The 19,972-nt window shown below is 38.4% G+C and overlaps 1 protein-coding gene across 1 annotated transcript in view; it reads left to right on the top strand.

Annotated features, from left to right (window-relative positions):
• The window catches only part of ARHGAP42 (Rho GTPase activating protein 42), a 304,988-nt gene that overhangs the window by 53,194 nt on the left and 231,822 nt on the right, over positions 1-19,972 (top strand). The window lies entirely within an intron of this gene.

The following is a 19,972-nucleotide window of genomic DNA, read 5'->3' as shown; positions in this document are numbered from 1 at the left end:
ATTTCTCTAATCTTCCCACCAACAGTGAACTAAGGAGTAGCATTCTTTTTTTTTTTGTAAGATTTATTTATTTATTTGAGAGAGCGAGAATGAGAGAGAGTACATGAGAGGGGGGAGGGTCAGAGGGAGAAGCAGGCTCCTCGCTGAGCAGGGAGCCTGATGCGGGACTCGATCCTGAGACTCCAGGATCATGACCTGAGCCGAAGGCAGTTGCTTAACCAACTGAGCCACCCAGGCGCCCAGGAATAGCATTCTTTATGTTTAGAAAATGAGACTGCGAGGAAGAGATTAAGTAATTTGCTCAAAGTCACACAAAGCTAGTCAATCATGGAACTAAGATTTAAACCTGTCTGACACCAAAGCACTCTTCTTTGCTATTTGATAATATTGTTCAAGCTGAGAACACTAGTTTTATGTTCGAGGGGCAAGAGAATGGGGAGTGGAGAGGAAAAATGACTAGAAGGCAGAGTTTTTTCATATGGAATGGTTTTTGAAGGTGAAGAAGGCTGGGACCAGAAAGCGTAAGATAAAGGGTTGGCCAGGTAAGCTCCTGGTATTGGCTGTGGTCCCGTGTCAGACTGCTACTCTAGGTAGGATTCCATGACTGCTACAGTTTGACAGAGGGTTGGTTTGGAGCTTGACTTACTGGATTATTTAAATATATATAAATATATATATGTGTATATATATATATAAAATAAAGGGGGGCGGGTACTTGTGGTTATACTGTATTTTTCCTGTCCTAAGGAGACAAAAGCTGACAGGGTTATGTATGAAGCATAGTTATTCCTGGAGCAAGGACATGAGTTTTCATTCCAATCCCATGATGGGCTTGTGTGGTAAAGCAGACAGATTTATTTCAGAGACTACAAGGCCACTTTGCAGAGCACATGTTATGAGAGAGGGAAGAAGGAGCCTTGTTCTTAAATACCATTCTGTGATGCCTCTTCAAAACCTGTGGCATGTGAAGGTCAAGTGTGTGGGATAAAGGGAACTCCATTTTTGCAGACTGTTCCCTGTTAGGGCATGTCCACCATGTAACTGACCTTTATGTTTCCCTTGACTTCTCTCTGCAGGCCCTAGCCCAGATTGGAGAACCCTGAGAGCCTTAGTTTCCTTGTCCTGTTTCAGTTACTAGGAATCTGAATTAGGGCACGCTAGTTAACTGCTTCAAGCCTAAATGAAAGTGTTAGAGGACCCATGTTACTGACATGCTGCCCAGAAAGCAGATTTCTCTGCGTGAAGACTTTTTACCCATGATGTTCCATTGTGAAAGTAGAGATTAATTTTGGTAAAGTAATTTAGTATGTGAAGTACTTATTTTGATCTGAAAATTGTTATTTTGTTCTTAACTAAGTTGAGAACAAGCATCATATTGCATTTGTCCTAGTGACTGCAGTGTGCAGTTCTGGCAGGCCCAGGCTTAGAGAGAAATCCGTAGGTGGTCTGCTTTAACCTGAGACTTCTAATATTTTACTTTTCTTTTCTCTTTAGAGGAAATCTTAGTGATCTCTTTAGGAAACAAAAAGCGAAGGGCAGCTGTTATGAACAAAACTTGTAGGTAGTTTTCTTTCCTTAAGCTAGCTGCTGCTCATGCTTGTACTAAATTACTGCCGGTGGGGGCGCCTGGGTGGCTCAGACGGCTAAGCGTCTGCCTTCAGCTCAGGTCATGATCCCAGGGTTCTGGGATTGAGCCCCACATCAGGCTCCCTGCTGAGCGGGGAGCCTGTTTCTCCCTCTCCCTCTGCCTGCCGCTCCCCCTGCTTGTACTCTCTCTAATAAAAAATAAAAAATCTTAAAAAAAGTTACAGCTGGTGGACCTGGAGCTGTAACCCTTGGCTTCTGACTTTCTGTCCAGTTATACGTGATAATCCAAAGTCTGCATATTTTGAAGTTCCATGAGGCACAAATGTTTGTTATGTTAGGTAAGCATTTTAATTCTAAATTTTTGAGTTAATTCCCTTTAGAATTACTTATAACTGCATGATAAAAAGGGTGTAAGTGAAATCTCAACTGGTCAATTTGGGACACTTTGAAAAACATTCTCACCAAATTGGTAAGATTCCTGGTGCATTAACCACAGTAGTTAAGTCTATTATGTATAAATATAGGTCTTTGCTAGTCACTGTGAACAAGGGCACTAGTAGATTGTGGAGGAACATTGAAGAACTCTTCATCAGTTTGGAACTGAAACTAGAAATAAGACATGTTTAAGATCTTTAGTGTAAGGGGAAAGAAAGAACTAAATAAAAGATCTTTCATGAAACACATGCTAATTTTGATTTTAATAAAGTATACTCTGTTGAGGATGGCCTCATTTCATCTGAGAAACCAACTGGTACTTTAAGGAACTTTGAGTTCAGGCCATGTCTGTCTTTTTTTTTTTTTAACATACAGTGTTTTATTGGTTTCAGATGTACACTACGGTGATGTAACACTTCTGTACATCACCTGGTGCTCATCACAATAATGCACTCCTTTAATCCCCATCACCTATATCACCCAGTTTGTCCCCCTTTGGTAACCATCATTTGTTCCCTATAATTAAGAATCTGTTGCTTGATTTGTCTTCCTCTTTCTGCTTGCTCATTTGTTTTGTTTATTAAATTCCACATATGAGTGAAATCATATGGTATTTGTCTTTCTCTGACTGATTTCACTTATCATAATACTCTGTAGTTCCATCCATATCATTGCACATGGAGACCCTGTCTATCTTTATGTTGATTCTTGATTACCTCTTTTCTCCCTGGCTTAGTTCCAATTCCATACTTGTAGGAAATAAACTGTGAAAACATTAGGCTTAGATTACTTGATTCAGCTTAGCTCTAAAGAAGATTGCTTAACAGTAGAATGCAAAATTGGGAAACATTTCTTTTAGATATATTAAAAGATATTATCATTTCTGTTGGTGATATTTTAGTTTTAGCATATTACTTTCCATACATTCCGAGAACATTATTACTAAAATGGGAGAGGAAACATATACCCAATCTAAACACCTACACCTCTTTCCTTATATGACTAATCAGTTTATAATTCCATTCTGCTTGTCACAAAGCCAAAATTTCTTTCAAGTGTTTTTCATTTACTTTATTTCATAATATTCCATAACATATTTGTTTTCATATAAAAACATTAATAAAAAGTGCAGTGCTTAGCCTATGTTACTCCACTACAGGATATACATATCCTGTTTTAAGAAGGCTATTATTAAAGGATCTTACTATATCCTTTTAGTCTCATTCATCTGTTTATGCAAAACTAAGTGCCTTTTATGTATTATGTCCAGATCTCTTTGTTAAACAGTGAACAAAATAGGCAAAAGTGTGTACTTTCATTGAAATTATATTGTAATTGGAGGAGACAAATTAATGCCTACATTATGTCATAGGTCAGATAGTAGTAAATGCTCATGAGGACAATAAATCCCAGAGATTACGTCTAAGAGTGTGTGTGTGTGTGTGTGTGTGTGCATATGCCCGTTCCTCAGGGGTGGCTGTGCTTCTGAATAGTTGTCAGGAGAGGTCGTACTGGGAAGGTAACTTTTGAAGACCTGAAGGGAGGAAGGGAGTAGTGAGGCTATGTTCAGATAATTAGTGCACCAAATTCTTACATTTCATTTTCAGTAATGTCTCACTTTAGTGCTTTTTAACTAGTTGGTCTACTATTATCACTCATCTTGCACTAACTTTGAATATCTGGAGGTGATTCTAAATTTAGTGGTTTGATAAGTTGACAAACATTCCTCAGATCTGTTTGACTGTGGTTAAAGAAAGTTCCATTTTCAGTGTCTTTAATCTTGCCAAGTAGTCTGACATTCTAAATTCACTCTTGTTCTTACCAAAGTGTCTGGATGATATGAAGTAGGATCTTTGTAGACTGAGAGATGTAGAAATTGCATAGATAAGGAAGTTAATAATACCTTTTGATTGATTAAATGAGCCTTATATGGGAAAGTTTTGATAAAAGGAACTACTTTGTTAATTTTTTCATCTCTTTTTTTTCTTTTTTTTTAAAGATTTTATTTATTTATTTGAGAGAGAGAGAATGAGAGAGAGCACATGAGAGTGGGGAGGGTCAGAGGGAGAAGCAGACTCCCTGCCGAGCAGGGAGCCCGATGCAGGACTCGATCCCGGGACTCCAGGATCATGACCTGAGCCGAAGGCAGTCGCTTAACCAACTGAGCCACCCAGGCGCCCCAATTTTTTCATCTCTTGAATCATAACATTATCAATAAAAAACTCTTTTATGTGTACTTAACTATTTTAGGATTGTACTTAACTATTTTAGGATTTATTGCATTTGCAACTGATGCAGGGTTAAAATTTACCCTTGCTTAAGCAAAGGATTTCTCCACAGATAGTGCAAATCCATAGCACAAGGATTTGTTTGCAGGAAAACTGTCAAGGTATTTAGGAAAAATATCTTCTAAGCCCTTTAGAAACCCATTTACATGTAAGTGAAATGCTGATTATGTATCAGGTTTACTACTCAATAAAGCTAAAACCCCAAGGACTTCTACTTGGTCAATACTTTTTTTTTTTAAGATATATTTTATTTATTTATTTATTTATTTATTTATTTATTTATTTATTTATTATTTATTTATTTTTATTTGACAGAGAGAGAGACAGCGAGAGAGGGAACACAAGCAGGGGGAGTGTGAGAGGGAGAAGCAGCCTTCCCGCTGAGCAGGGAGCCCGATGCGGGGCTCGATCCCAGGACCCTGGGAACTTGACCTGAACTGAAGGCAGATACTTAACGACTGAACCACCCAGGCGCCCCGGTCAATATTTATTACCTTGGTTCGAGGGGATGTGACTAAAGATATACAAAATTTAATTTCATTGTAATCTAATAATTTAGGTGGTAAGTTAGCCTGATGTTCATTGTAATTTTTGGTAGTATTGCTATTATAGCAGATACAGGTCACTCACAGGCAGGATTTCTAGGGATTCTCAGAATAGTCTGTATATACTCTTCACTATTCTGATGTAGTTTAAGTTATTACATCAATCAGCTGAAGACAGTGCTTACCCCTGCCAAAGACCTGTGGCAACTAGTACAAAAACTTCATTTGTTCTAAAAGTTGCTGACCTTGAATCACAATGGTCTGGCTTCCTACACTGCACAGCATTGGAGCTAAATGCGAATCTTAAGTTATAGAGAATTTTCTGTATTTCAAAAATTGTGGTCAGGGAGCATGTGGAACAAACAAAAACAGCAATACATAACTTCATTCCTTAGTTGTATAATTTTTTTTCAATTTTTAATTTTTTAAAATTTTTTTATTGTTATGTTAATCCCCATACATTACATCATTAGTTTTAGATGTAGTGTTCCATGATTCATTGTTTATGTATAACACCCAGTGCTCCATGCAGAACATGCCCTCTTTAATACCCATCACCAGGCTAACCCATCCTCCCCCCACCCCCAGAACCCTCAGTTTGTTTTTCAGAGTCCATCATCTCTCATGGTTCGTCTCCCCCTCCTATTTCCCCCGCTTCATTCTTCCCCTCCCGCTACCTTCTTCTTTTTTTTTTTTCTTAACATATATTGCATTATTTGTTTCAGAGGTACAGATCTGAGATTCAACAGTCTTGCACAATTCACAGCGCTTACCAGAGCACATACCCTCCCCAGTGTCTATCACCCAGTCACCCCATCCCTCCCACCCCACCCCCCACTCCAGCAACCCTCAGTTTGTTTCCTGAGATTAAGAATTTTCATTCTGAAAATAGACTCACAGTGCTTGATTATCTTGTTTGTTATCTGGAGAGGCCTTGTTAACATATTGTGCACAAGCCCCCTGTTTCAGTATTTCTAGGAATGTCCGGTGGCTCACACACCTACCTGCTGGCAGCAGCCCCTCCAGCTCTTGTATTAGACTTGGAGCCTCTGCCAGAAACAAGCCCAAGGGACTGGGTGGCATGAAGACTTCAGGCCCTTTAAATAAAACCAAGGAATGAGAAGTTCAGCTAGAGAGAATGGATTTATTTCCCCCTCTCCTAGCAGTCAGGGACAACACAGATTGCATATATCTAAAACAGACTTTTCATGGCGTTAGGTTTCTGTGGTATTTAGAGATAGGAGAAGGCAATGGAAGGAGTGCCCTGTGTGCTATTTTGTTAGGCTATTAGCTTCTCGAGGTTAGGGATAATGCTTTTCTTCACCTGACAGTTCAGATGCTCTGAAAGGTGCAGTTGTTCAGTGTGACTGAACAAAGTATAAAATATAAAAATACGTGGTGTACAGTTTTTATATTTTAATGTCTTTAAAATTGGGTGGGGGGCTTACAATTTAGCCTTTTTTTTTTTAAACAATTTAGCATCTTAGAATATATGAACGGTGCTATATAAAAAATCCCCTTAAAATTTTGGTACATGGCTGAGGAAACGATATTCGTAAGTTTTGAAGCAACAAGACAAAAATACCAGGTCAAAGGAGCTGAAAACCACATATGTATTTAAGTTTTTGAACTGAATGGTGACCTAATCATGGACTGGCTGTGTGCTGCCTAATAAAAACCTGGCATTAAATCATGTGTGTCATTTGTATGAGAAGTCCCTTTTATTTGCAGCAATAAAATAATTAGAGACAATGTGCCTTCCAGAGTGTGGGAAGCTGTACAGCCAGACTTAGTTGCACAAGTTGACACAGTTGGAATTCCTCAGTTCTGGTTGCTAAATAAGTCTTAGCTGTTCAGAATCACAGCAGGCAGTTTCTGATGGTACAGATCTTGGCGTGTATACATGTTGGTAACTCAAACAGCATGGCATTTATGTGAATGAGTTTTCTTTTGAAATAAAGGATTTGAGGTTCATCTTTATGCTTTCTGATGAATGTAATCAATCACGCCAAAAGAGAACAATACTTTAAATATGATGTGTATGTTCCTCAAAGCCACATAGGCATTTTTATAAATGACTATTCCATGTAAATGCACAGTACACCAGCAGTTAAAATAGTTACATAATGGAGATATATGGTATGGGAGTGAAGGATTTTTTTTTTTTTTAAGTGAGAAAAATAAAAAAAGGAAAATTGTAAATGATCCTTTTTTTGAAAAAAATTGTTTTACTGAGTTAAGCCTCATATGGTAGAATTGTAAGTGTAAGAGGAATATTTATGTAAGGTGGTGTAGAAAGAAGTTTGATGTGGACACAGCTGATTAAGATTCCAGCCCTAATTCTATTGCTCGGATAAATCACTTAACCTTAGGCCTTAGTTTCGTCATCTGTGAAATGGTGGTAATTACTTAGTCTGTTTCCCCAGTAGGGTTCTAGTGAGATAAAGGGGTGTAGTTATGATTTGAAAAATCTCATCGTATGTATTGAAGGTGGTGAATGGCTGTAGTAAATAAATTTATTAAGAGCAGAATACTTGGAATTTAGAACAAAACAGTAATAAAACAGTGTATCCCATCAAAATTGTCTCTTGTGATACCTTAAAGGTGGAGTAAGTGGGGGATTGGCTATAAAGGTGTACGATGGAATCTACAATGTTAAAGTGTAGCTTTCTTGAAATAGTCTGAAAAAAATAGCTTTAGTGTTTCAAAATGGTGTAGGACAGCAGAAAAATGGTCTGTAAACATGTAGGATAACAAGTCTATTGAAAGCAACTTACAAAAACTTTGTGTGCATGGAGAATAATGATCTTTGTGCCTTTAATTCTGGGGTAGCCCAAAGTCCACCCTGTTTTACAGAGTTGTTCTTTTCTGTTTCTTTTTGGAACACCAGGCATGATGCCAGCACACTTCCACATCTTGTATAAGATAGAGGCTTATGTATTTGCCTTTCAATTACTATTCATAATCAAATATTTCTAATCTTTAAGAGGATGTTAGTCATGTAGCTATATAAAAAATTCTTTTCCCATGACCATATTGTTCATGTATAGCCATGTTATTACATGATATTGTACACTTTTGTTTGGCCAAAGAACATCAATAAAAATACAGTAGTGAAAAACCCAAATATGTTGTCACAAACATAGCCAGCCATTTAAGCTATGCACACATTCTTAACTTGGTCATTCGATTTCAGTTGTGCTTAGAAAATTTTTGGAGGTTCATATACATTAGCTTATTTCTTTGCTTGGTTAAACAGATTTCATTATTCAGTCCAGGAATGTTTTTCTTAAGGAATGCTGGAATGTGCAGAAATCTATTAACCATTGAGACAGTACTTTGAAGTTTTAATAATCTGTCACTGAGGGAATATGAGTGTTTTTATAACTTTTATTAATGTATATGGTGCTAAGCGCTGATGGAAACATGCACTTAAGTAAATGGTAAATTTACCTTTTGGGATAGAAACAGTTTGACTATAATGATGTTTGTTACCACTTTAGTATTTCCTCAGTCGGCAGGTACTTTAGCTACATTAAATTTGCTGCCAACATATAATAGTGAGTTGTCTTAAATCCTGAGAGGTGAGCTTAATGTAGATTTATAGTAATCAAAAGCCAACTATAACATATTATTCTAGTCATTGGTTTCCTCTGGAAAAATTATCTATCACAATTATAACTACTATTATCAAGCTCATACTGTGTGCTGTGCTGAGCCCTTCACATGCATGATTTCATTTGGTTATTATAACAATGAAGTGGGTATATTATTATCCTATTTAACAGATAGGTAAATTGAAACTTGAAGAGTTTAAGTAACCACTCCACAAAGCAAAACTGAGAGTTTTAACTAGTAGGCTTCCTGACATCAGAATCCTTGCTCTTAATTTTTTAATGGGACTTCTTTGTGTTAGACGATGATATAGGAACTAAAAATCCGCACTTTCTCTCTAATGATTTAAGTTTGTGGAACTCTTAATTTTTTTTGACTGAATGTTCTCCTCATCAAGCTTGATTAGACTACCAGAATCATTATTTTTAGAGTCGGATTTCTTCTAAGGCAATGGTGAGATTTTAGGTTAGCACCTAAAAACATCTGGGCTGCTTTTGTCAGCTTCCACTGCTTTGCTTTTTGCCCAGCTTTCCAAAATATCTTAAATGAAAGAAACTTCTAGCTATTCTCTGTGGCTCCTCAGATTTCATGTACTTGATTTGATGTCCAGATCATTAGGTGTGTTGTTTTGCTGGGGCTCTGGTTTTTCTCCATTCCTCTTAGCACCTTTTATAGCTAGAGGCAAGTCTGTGAGTAAATCATTTCTTATCTGGAATTGATTTTTGCCAGTCCTGGAAAAGCCTTAGTTTACCTTTCCTAAATACTCTGAATTCCTGCATTCTGTTGGTTTATTGTCAACTTCCTTTGCTGGATGCAGTAAAGACTGGAGAGGTTCTCTGCCCTCCACAGGCTTACTGTTTGGTGTGGGTTATGGGGCTTAGACACAAATATGTATAATAATAGAATGCAAAATTGTAGGGTATGTCAATAGACATCCAAAAAGGAGGTATATTATAGTAATGTAGTACTTCTCAAAATTTTCTGTTAGAGGAGGGGAAAGTATACCCTCAGTTTGAGGACATGGCCCAAACTGGCTGCTTTGATGGAAGTAACAAGGTATAAGTTAAGTCCTTTGATTCTTGCTTTACTCACAATATGTGCTTTTTAAAAAATGTGAAACAGGATAAAACTATTTAACATCCGTTTTCCCAGTTTTATAATGAACGTTACAGCACCAGGAAGCTTTGTGACTCCTAACGTACTGCTGTGTGTGATAAGGTATGTTAATATTTGGTATATGTAAGCCAGCAGGTGTGTTGCTCTGGTTGGATTATTTAGGGGTGGCTTTTAGATTAATCTAGAGAGGCAGGTTTTAAAGGTGCTTCAGAAGGACTGGAAGAAGCTATGTGCTGCATTCTCAAGTATAGCCAACTGCTCTTTGGAGGTCTGAGGAAGCTTCACAGTGGAGCTGTGAGTACTTCTTTATTTGAAGACATCTGAAGGTCCTGACAGAAAGCAAAGGGATGTTTCTCCAGCATAGGGAATAACTTCATCCATGTTGAGAGAGTTCAAGTTTAGAGTGGTTTGTTTGGCAGGCATATTGAGGATGCAAAGAAGTTTGAGAAAAAAGATAGCCTGAAAAACCTAGAAGAAAGATGATATGCTTGAATTGCGTCGTAGGTAACAATTTAGTGTGGTGCTTTAAGAAGGAAATTTTACCTAGTCCAATCATGATTTAACCACAAATGTGTTTGGTATATGATACCAAGAAGGGGCTGATTGAAAAAGCAAGTTTTAAGAGTTAGTAATAGGCTGCTATGTGACGTGTAAGGTAAAGTAACACCAGATACTCTTCCCAGTCATTATCTTGGATAGATACATACTTTAGGTAGTCAAAAGAAAAGTGGGCTGGAGGTGAGGGTAGAGCAATAAAACATTTCACATTGCTGAGTCTGCTGATAAGACTGTAAGTTGTAGATGCCTGGCAAGTAGTATGGAATGAGTGATTGGACTAGGGAGAGGTCATGGGTGGGAAAGCAGACCAGGAAGCCCACAAAAACATGCCAGCCCATCATGTGTTGCTTGGAAGCTTAGGAAAGCAACAAGGTTCTCCATGTTGGGTAATTCCATGTTTTTTAACTTAAATAATAATAAAAAAAAGGCAAGAGGGATATTTTATTCAATTTTGCTTGGAAGTCCAGCATTCAGACTTAAAATCACCATGGAGGAGTTGCCTGCATGTAAATACACAGCACTTTTTAAAAGAAAACAAGTATTGAGGTAAAACAACGTGACTAAAGATAAGCCCTCCTGAAGGAAAGAGCGTGAGGAAGAGAAAACTTGAAGGCAGAAAAGGAGTGCCTACTGAGGAAGGGAGAGAATCCTAAGAAACTGCAGTGTGCCATTGTTTCCTTACCCTTCCTTTTTCAAGCTTTATTCCCCAGGGTAGAAAGATGAGTGGTTTATTTCATCCTTTGAACTTTTCTATTTTTAACTTCACTTCGAGCAGCAGTGAAGTCTTTGTGGGTTTTCGTTTTTAATTTTTATGGAATTTGTAGCTTTATTGAAACTGTGGATAAAATCTGCCCAACTGTTGGTTCCTGTTTGTTTTTAGGTTGGAATCTTCTGGAACTACTTGCCAGACACATATCATTTATGGGATTACAAACTGTTTGGTCTTAGAGGCCAGCACTATTTATTTTCACTGAAGCTGTCCTGAAGATAGTAATTTAATTTGCAGACTAAATACGTTGTGCTTACAATGAAAATATTTCATATTCTGCATTTGCCATCTTAATAAATAGTGGTTTAATAGTTAACATTTGTTGAGAACCAGTATTTCAAGTTTGTTCTGTTCTGTACCAGACACTATGCTAAGCCAGATTCACGTAATATTCATGACAGTCTTGCAAGGGTTTACTATCTTTCTTTTGTACATGTGGAACCTGAGATTCAGAGAGGCTAAGTGCTTGCTCTAAGACATATTGCAGTAGATGGAGGTCCCTGGATTGGTGACCATGTCTTTTAGACTCTTGTGCACACTTAATTCACGACGTGAAAGAATGATTGATTCTAATGAAAGACTTCTTCCCAGATCTGAGTACGTTCATCACATAAGACTTCAGTTTATCACTGAAAACAGATGCTTTGACTTACACTGCCTGCCACAAGGGTGCATGTATCCAAAACAGGATGCAGAAGTAATACCCTGAATACACATCTGTTATAGAAATGAATGAGGCCATCTAAAGCTAGGCCAACTTTACAGTGCCAAAACAGTGTTGTTCCATCCTCAAACACGGCAAGTTAATTTAGTGGCCTGGAGTAGTCTGTTCTTTTTGTGTTTCCAGAGGGATGAAGAACAGCATCAGTACCCCATTGCCCCTTGGTGATTTTTGTCTCCAGTGATCTCCTGTGAACATGGCTGTTGCTACGTGGCAGCATTTCTCAAGGCTCACAAGGAAAGATCTTTGATCCCATTACTGCAAGTCACTCAATTTCACTTTAGCTCAACATAACACATATTGAGCAATTACTGTTACTAAGCTTTGTCCTGGGCCTTCTTTATGAAGACTTTTCTTTAATTGTTGATATTAGACAACCAGTATTTTCTACCCACTTATATAAACTGGAAAATAACAAAGTGGGCATTTAAAAACTTTTTCAAATAAGAGCCATAGAAATGATTTTTATTGACAAGGTCTCATTGTGTTTTTATAATACTCTCCCACACCTAGTGTTTTTTTCCTCTGACTTTTCTCCATCTAGCAGTCTGACATTTGTAGTGCTCTGAGAAACACTAGAAACATAACTGCAGGTGTTAAAAATCCAGGCTTATTTGATAATTCTTTGAACACATTCTCCTGTGTAATGTTCAGTATGATTTTAAGTAAATTAAGGCTTCCAGTTATACTCATGTGTGTTCCCAGTACCATAAGCTTTTCAGTAATTGATCTATAGTGGATTCTTTTCTTTTCTTTTAAGGGGGAGGGGAGGCGGGAGGTGCAGAGGGAGAGGGAAAAGGAGAGAGAATCTTGCATGCTTCACGCCCAGTGTGGAGCCCGACGCGGTACTCAATCCCCCAACCCTGAAGTCATGACCTGAGCCAAAATCAAGAGTCTGACGCTTAAGGAACTGAGCCACCCAGGCGCCCCTACGGTGGATTCTTATATTAACACATTGGTGTACACTTCTGTCTTTCTGGTCCCTCTGGTCTCTTTTGTGTCTGCTTTCTATTGGGCACTAAGGGCAAAATGAGATGAAGAATATATACCTACCTTCAAGAAGCTTAACACCTAGACTGTTACTCACTTATCTTGTAGCATTAGAAAGTATAAGAATGATGTGAATTTCCTTTGTCCTCTAGCATGGTGTTTAATAATGACCATCTAATGTATGTTCACTGCTAGCTTATTCCATGCTAATAAGCATAACCAGCTCTAATATATAGTTCAATACATGGAGTCTTACTGTCTTGGAATTTATATAGCAGGTGACGGATTAGTGAGATGTTGTTAAAGGGCACACCTTCCCTTGTTAAAGGGCACACCTTCCCTGATTTTAATGCTTGTTAGTCACTGGGAATTAGCTTTGGGATGCAGCAGAAAGAGCCTCAAACTTGGGGAGCAGAAGACCTGTCCAGATTGGTGTCCAGCTCTTAAACTTTGGGCAAATTAAATTATTACTTAAATTTTCAGAGCATCAGCTCTCATAGCTTTGTGTGAGAATTAGGAAAAAATATGTAAGAACTTTGAAATAGTAAAACATCAACACTATTGCTATCATTATTGTGAATGTATATCAAAACTTCTTGTAAATAGTAAAACATTTTATTATTTATTACTGTTTTGGAAAATGGACAACCCATGTTTTACCAGTGGTTGAAAAAGCCACATTATGGGATTGCAAGAGTGGGAAGAATGGAAGATGAAAGGCATCTGGAAAATTTCAGTATTGACTTACCTAAAAGAAATTTATGCTTTCAAAAGTTGAGCTCTTGTGTATAAGAAATGGTGCTGGATACTTGGATAGTATTCACAGATGGTAAAACTTCCTACCTTTATTACATTACTGAAAATAGGGTGGATAGACTAGGTTTATGGATAACAGGGTAAAAGGTAAAATAGAGAAAGCACAGCAAGTGTGTCACAACATATAGTGGAAAGTGTGAAAGAAGAGATAATGCCAACTTGGAAGGGATCAGGAAGGGCTTTTGGGGGGAAATGGGGGCTTGAGAGATATATTGAAAGAGACTATGGACAGAATGGCTAAAATTAACAAGTCAGGAAACGACAGATGTTGGCAGGAATGTAGAGAAAGGGGAACCCTTCTACACTGTTGGTGGGAATGCAAGCTGGTGCAGCCACTCTGGAAAACAGTATGGAGGTTCCTCAAAAAGTTGAAAATAGAGCTACCATATGATCCAGCAATTGCACTACTGGGTATTTACCCCAAAGATACAAAAGTGGGGATCCGAAGGGGTACGTGCACCCCGATGTTTATAGCAGCAATGTCCACAATAGCTAAACTGTGGAAAGAGCCAAGATGTCCATCGACAGATGAATGGATAAAGAAGAGGTGGTATATATATACAATGGAATATTATGCAGCCATCAAAAGGAATGAGATCTTGTCATTTGCAACGACATGGATGGAACTGGAGGGTATTATGTTGAGCGAAATAAGTCAAACAGAGAGACATGTATCATATGATCTCACTGATATGAGCAATTCTTAATTGCAGGAAACAAACTGAGGGTTGCTGGAGTGGGGGGTGGGGTGGGAGGGATGGGGTGACTGGGTGATAGACACTGGGGAGGTTATGTGCTATGGTGAGCGCTGTGAATTGTGTGAGACTGTTGAATCACAGATCTGTACCTCTGAAACAAATAATGCAATATATGTTAAAAAAAAAAAAAAGAAGAAGAAGAAGAAGAAGGTAGCGGGAGGGGAAGAATAAAGCGGGGGAAATCGGAGGGGTAGACGAACAATGAGAGACGATGGACTCTGAAAAACAAACTGAGGGTTCTAGAGGGGAGGGGGGTGGGAGAATGGGTTAGCCTGGTGGTGGGTATTGAGGAGGGCACATTCTGCATAGAGCACTGGGTGTTAATGCACAAACAATGAATCATGGAACATTTCATCTAAAACTAATGATGTAATGTATGGGGATTAACATAAGAATAAAAAAAATAAAAAATAAAAAAAGAAAGAGACTATGGAGAAGAGTATATCTCTAGAAGGTGGAATAACAATATAAACATAGGTACAAGACACTGGATGTTTGTTTCTGGTAATAACTAGTACCCCAGCGTGGTGTGAATCTTGATGGGTGAGGTTGGATATGTAGGTAGAAGATGCCTTTGGAGGATTCTGTATGTTTTGTTAACTTGGCCATGCTTGGTGTGTTGTCCCTTCTTTTAAGTCTCTGTTTTCATTGATTATTCTGAGAAGCCTTCCCCCCATACACTCAAGCAGAAGGGATTGTGCCTTCTTATTTGCTATCTTTATGTGCAGAGCAGGGTTGGCAGTGTGGTTGAGTGGGGATTCTGGAGCCAAGCTCTCTGGGTTGAAAATCTGGCTCTGTTATTTACTAGCTTGTACGCACTTGGGGAAGCCACTTAACCTGCCTGTGCCTTGGTTTCTTTGTCTGTAAAATGAGAGTGATGATACATGCTTTGTGTGACTGTTGTGAGAATTAATGGTTTAATTTACATTAAGTGCTTGGAAAAGTATCAGACACATAGTAAGTACTACCTGTAGTGATGGTGTTATTAACCTCTGTAAGAGACTTTATCAGTTGACCTATGATGGGATTTATTTACATGCCTGATGCTCCTATGGACTGTGCCCTTTTGGAGGAAAGGATATAACTTGTTTTTACTGTTGTTTTCCCATTGCTTTTTACTATCTGCCTTCTGCATGGTAGTGTAAAGATAATTCTACAACACATACGTCTGGGATATATTGTTCCTGTGAGTCTTTTTTTTTTTTTTTAAAGATTTTATTTATTTATTTGAGAGAGAGAGAATGAGAGAGAGCACATGAGAGGGGGGAGGGCCAGAGGGAGAAGCAGACTCCCTGCCGAGCAGGGAGCCTGATGCAGGACTTGATCCAGGGACTCCAGTATCATGACCTGAGCCGAAGGCAGTCGCTTAACCAACTGAGCCACCCAGGCGCCCTGTTCCTGTGAGTCTTAAATCTAATCTCAGAGAACTGCCTTGTACCGGTGGACTCTGACATAAATATAGCTCACTTCCGAGCTAACATTGTAAAAATAATCCCATTAACACTTCTAAAGTAAAAGGTAGCTCTTAATGTATAAGAAGAGTTATAATTATTTACTAAGTGTGTTTTATTTCTCTAATGAAATGAAGTTTTAGTGTTTCATTAGCATCATCTAATCATGGGCGCTACAGGTTAACTCTGATATAGAAACATTGCTGACTATTAAAGCCCAGTGTAATTTCTTTCAACTTAATGTGAATATACGTGAAGACGTCCTTGCTTAACTTGTAGGTTAGGCAAGTGGAAAAGACGTGGTACGGGCAGTATTTGTGGCATCTTTATGTGTACAACCTTGCCTGCTGGTAAATGTTATTCCTCTACCTTCACCTTAGAATGTGGCCAGGTGGCTCTGACTGGGATCTTTTTCTTGTTTGTTCTCAAGTTCTAGTAGTTGGGTAGAAATAGGGAGAAAGAGACACCCTTGCCTAAACTAGAACTCTCTGCTTGTCATAGTTTATATGCTTCATCTTCCTTTTTGTACTTAAGAGAAAATGCAGATTCTTATCATTACACATTTTGACACTTTAAAATTCAACAGTAGAGTTTTTAAAATCAGGTTTTATAGTCAGATGTGAATCAATTTTATTTAAAAGGTTTTAGAGTGAGTACTTCTATATTGTGCATCTGGCCACTATTCAGAAACTTCAGACAATTAGGGAATAGTGTTTTTCATGTAGTTTCAAGTCAGTTAAAGGTGTTGTGCTTTCTAGTTCAGAGGAAGATAGAGCCAAGAGAGTGAGCTGGATTCCTCATTTTGAAGATTGATCAATATTCTTGGCAGAAAATATCATAAGTTCCTTACCTTGGTAATATTTCTGACCTGATTATTACTTTGGTTTTTAGAAAATGAGAACAAATAAAAGGAAAGTCAAGAACCCAGACACTTGAAGTTGAAAATAAGTCATATTTCGAACTTCTCATTATTTTTGGAATTATCATCTGAATTACTTGAGAACCAAGTTTTTAAAATGTAATTCTGCCTTGTTATGCTTCTGAAAGGACTATGGAGAGAGCATGCATTCTTCATTCCAGGGTTGAAATAGACACCTATCTCTTACACAGAAATACTGAATAATCAGGTTGTCTTTGTCATGGCCTGATTGCAGTGCACCAAGAGAGAATTGAAACTACTATCAACAGCAGATGGTTCTCTTGGGCATTTTCCAAGGTTATCTAAGGTCTAACAGCTGCCACCTTCGTTCCTGAATTATTTTTTTTTTTTCTTTTCTAAGATGTTTAACATGGAAATAGCCAACACCTTTTGAGTGCTTAATTGTGTGCCAGAGACTGTTCTAAGTTCTTCATCTATATTTAACTCACTTTCTCTTCACAGCAATCCTGAGAGACAGGTTCTGTTCCACTCAACAAATGAGGATGCTGAGATACAGAGAAGTTAAGGAACTTGCCCACAGTTATGTCACTGATTGGTAGAGGCAGGAAGTTAGCCCTGCTTCTCTGCCACTAGAACTCACATTCTCAATCACTTGGCTGTATTGACAAGAATAGCTTATAAAATGGGCTTTAGGTTCTTGTTTGGGAACAGGAATTCTTATAGTGCATCCACTGTGATGTCTGCATAACGACAAAGCAGCTTACCTTTCTTAGTCAAGGAGCAAGGCCATGGGAAGCAAAGAGCATTTTAGGAAGAAATGTTCGATTGGGGGATACTGTGTTAGAGTTCCCTAGGACAAAGCTTCCAGATAGCTCATTGTGTTTGTTTGAGGGGAAACTCTCAGGAACTAGTGATGAGGAGGGGAGAGAAGGAAGAATGTCTCTTATAAAATTCTTAAGCATCCTGATTCATCCATATACACTATCCCCCATCTCAACTCTGCTGTAGGAATTGCATCTGTGATTTCAAATCCATTTTACCATAAGCGTTTATATTGTACATAGAAAAATAAAGGGACATTAAATGGAATGTGATTCCCGTCTCAGGGAGAGTACTCACATACAGCTTGACTTAAAATTATCCCAGGAGTCTCTTTCTTTGTCTTCTCATAACATTTTATGTAGGTGTTAATGATTTCTCTACCCATAGCCAGATTTCTCTACCTGTGCACTGTGCACTGTCAGATACATGCATACTTTTGCATAGTATCCTTCTGTCTGGAAGGCCAGTCAACTTTCCCACCTTTATAAGTTGGACTTGAATGATAATAACTGATGCCATTTATTGAGTTGCCTAGTATGTACCAGGCACATACTTCGTTTAGTCTTTAGAACAACCCCTTGAGATCAGTATTAATTCTCTGTTGTATAGATAAGAAAAATAGTTTTTGGGGAGGATGAATGATTGTCCAAGGCTCAAAGGTAATTGGTGAAGTCTAGCTCTAATGAAGCCTTTGTTTTCTCATTGACTAATAATTCATTAAGAAGGCTTTCTTTATCTTTCTTTCTGAAAGCCCAATGGAGAGCCATTCTTAAGGTGATAGAATTTTCTAACACTCTTAAATTGAAAGTAATTCTCAAGAAGAATATGCAGCTGGCCCAAAGTTTTAGCCCTCTTGTGGGAAGAGGTGTAATCTACGAGTAGCATCATCTTTCCAGAGAATTTTTTTTTTAAGTTCTCTTGTGTGTATATTTTGATTTTTTTTAAAAAACCCTCTCTGAAGCTTAAGGCCTGTCAGCTTCAGAATTGTCTTTGTTCAGGGTGTTGTTGAGTTTTTTGGATCACAATGGCACAAAAGAGTGTTTGCAGACCTATTCATTCATGAGTACTTAACTTTGATAGGTGCTTGGGGTTTCATGAATAGTGGGTTACTACAGTAAGTCCTGGGGTCATGTCTAGGCATGGGGCCAAACTGTTCTCTTAAAGAAAAAACTATTCTGACACCAGTTAGAATGTTAAGGAGGACTTTATTCAAAACTGCTAGGGGTGCCTTGGTGGCTCAGTTGATTAAAAGCAACTGCCTTCGGCTCAGGTCATGATCCCAGGGTCCTGGGATTGAGCCCCACATCAGGCTCCTAGCTCAGCGGGGAGCCTGCTTCTCCCTCTCCTTCTACCTGCTACTCTGCCTTCTTGTGCTCTGTCTCTCTGTCAAATAAATAAAAAAACTAAAAAAAAGACTGCTAAAAGTGTCAAGATTATCTATCACAATAGGGGAGAGAGATCATACTCAACCCTGAATGCAACAAGAACAAGTGGGGATTTATAGCCAAGGAGCTATATGGGTTAGGGGGATGTTTGATTGGAATGGAAAATTACTGGTAGGAGACATCAAAGGAAGGAAGATTCTTGTTGAAGGTAGGCCAAGGACAAAGGTAGGGGATGAAGATTTTGATCCCGTATTCAAAGTGGGGAATTCTCTATCAATTGACTTGGCAAGATTCTTGATAAAACTGGACTATGTAGGGCCAGTGAGGACTGGGAGCCAAGGTAGAAGCCTAGTCAAGGTAAGGGCTCAGAGGAGTCTGGCTAAACATTGTTAAGGAGAGAGTCTTCTCTTGGGTTCTATTGCTTGAATTAAATGTAAGAGTTCAGGTATTGGACTTGAACTCATGGGAGATACCACTAAATGAAGTTATAGAGTGAATTCCAGAAAAATATGTTTTGCTACTGGCACAGACTTATGTGGAAAGTTTGGTATGGATGATCAGAGTAGTTCCAAGAGGTGGGATCTTTAAAGCCTCTGTTACTGCACTATCAGATTGATTTATAATTTTACTTAAAAAACGTAAACAGAGTTTTTTTAAGTGCCAGGCTTGGTTCTAAACCCTTTGCAAATATTAATTTACTCAGTCCTTAAAACAACTGTGTGAAGTGGTTATGCGATTGTTATTCGCTCTTTACAGATGAGGAAAAAAAGGCCCAGAGGAGTTAAATAATTTGCCCAAGGTCACGTAGCAAGTACCTGGGGGGACTTGGATTTCCACCCAGGCAGTCTAGCTCCACATTGCATTCTTAATCACTCTGTTAGGCTGCATCCCAGGGATTTACTTCTCATTATTCTGGGCTTTTCTTTATTTTCTCCAGGAATAAAGAATTCTTCTGGATTTAGTCACACTCTGGACTTTGTTCAGACTGAAGCCAGGATTGAAGAATATATTTAGCTTGAGGTCCCCTATAAATCATGAGGTTATTCGTAAACAGCCTTTTAGGTGGCCTTAGGAGATCAAAACACATTCCTTACCTGCTCTGTAGTCTGTACATTGGGGATACTTTCTAATCAAAGATTGGCTGCTTTCCCCTCCCTTTCTCCCCACTCCATCAGCAACCTTAGTGACTTTTCTTTCTTTCTTTCTTTCTTTCTTTCTTTCTTTCTTTCTTTCTTT

Source organism: Mirounga leonina, unplaced genomic scaffold, assembly GCF_011800145.1.
Source record: "Mirounga leonina isolate KUSES-001 unplaced genomic scaffold, KU_Mleo_1.0 Mir_153, whole genome shotgun sequence".
NCBI classification, from domain to species: Eukaryota; Metazoa; Chordata; class Mammalia; order Carnivora; family Phocidae; genus Mirounga; species Mirounga leonina.
The sequence above is the reverse complement of the archived record's forward strand: the minus strand, read 5'-3'. Positions and strand labels throughout refer to the sequence as shown.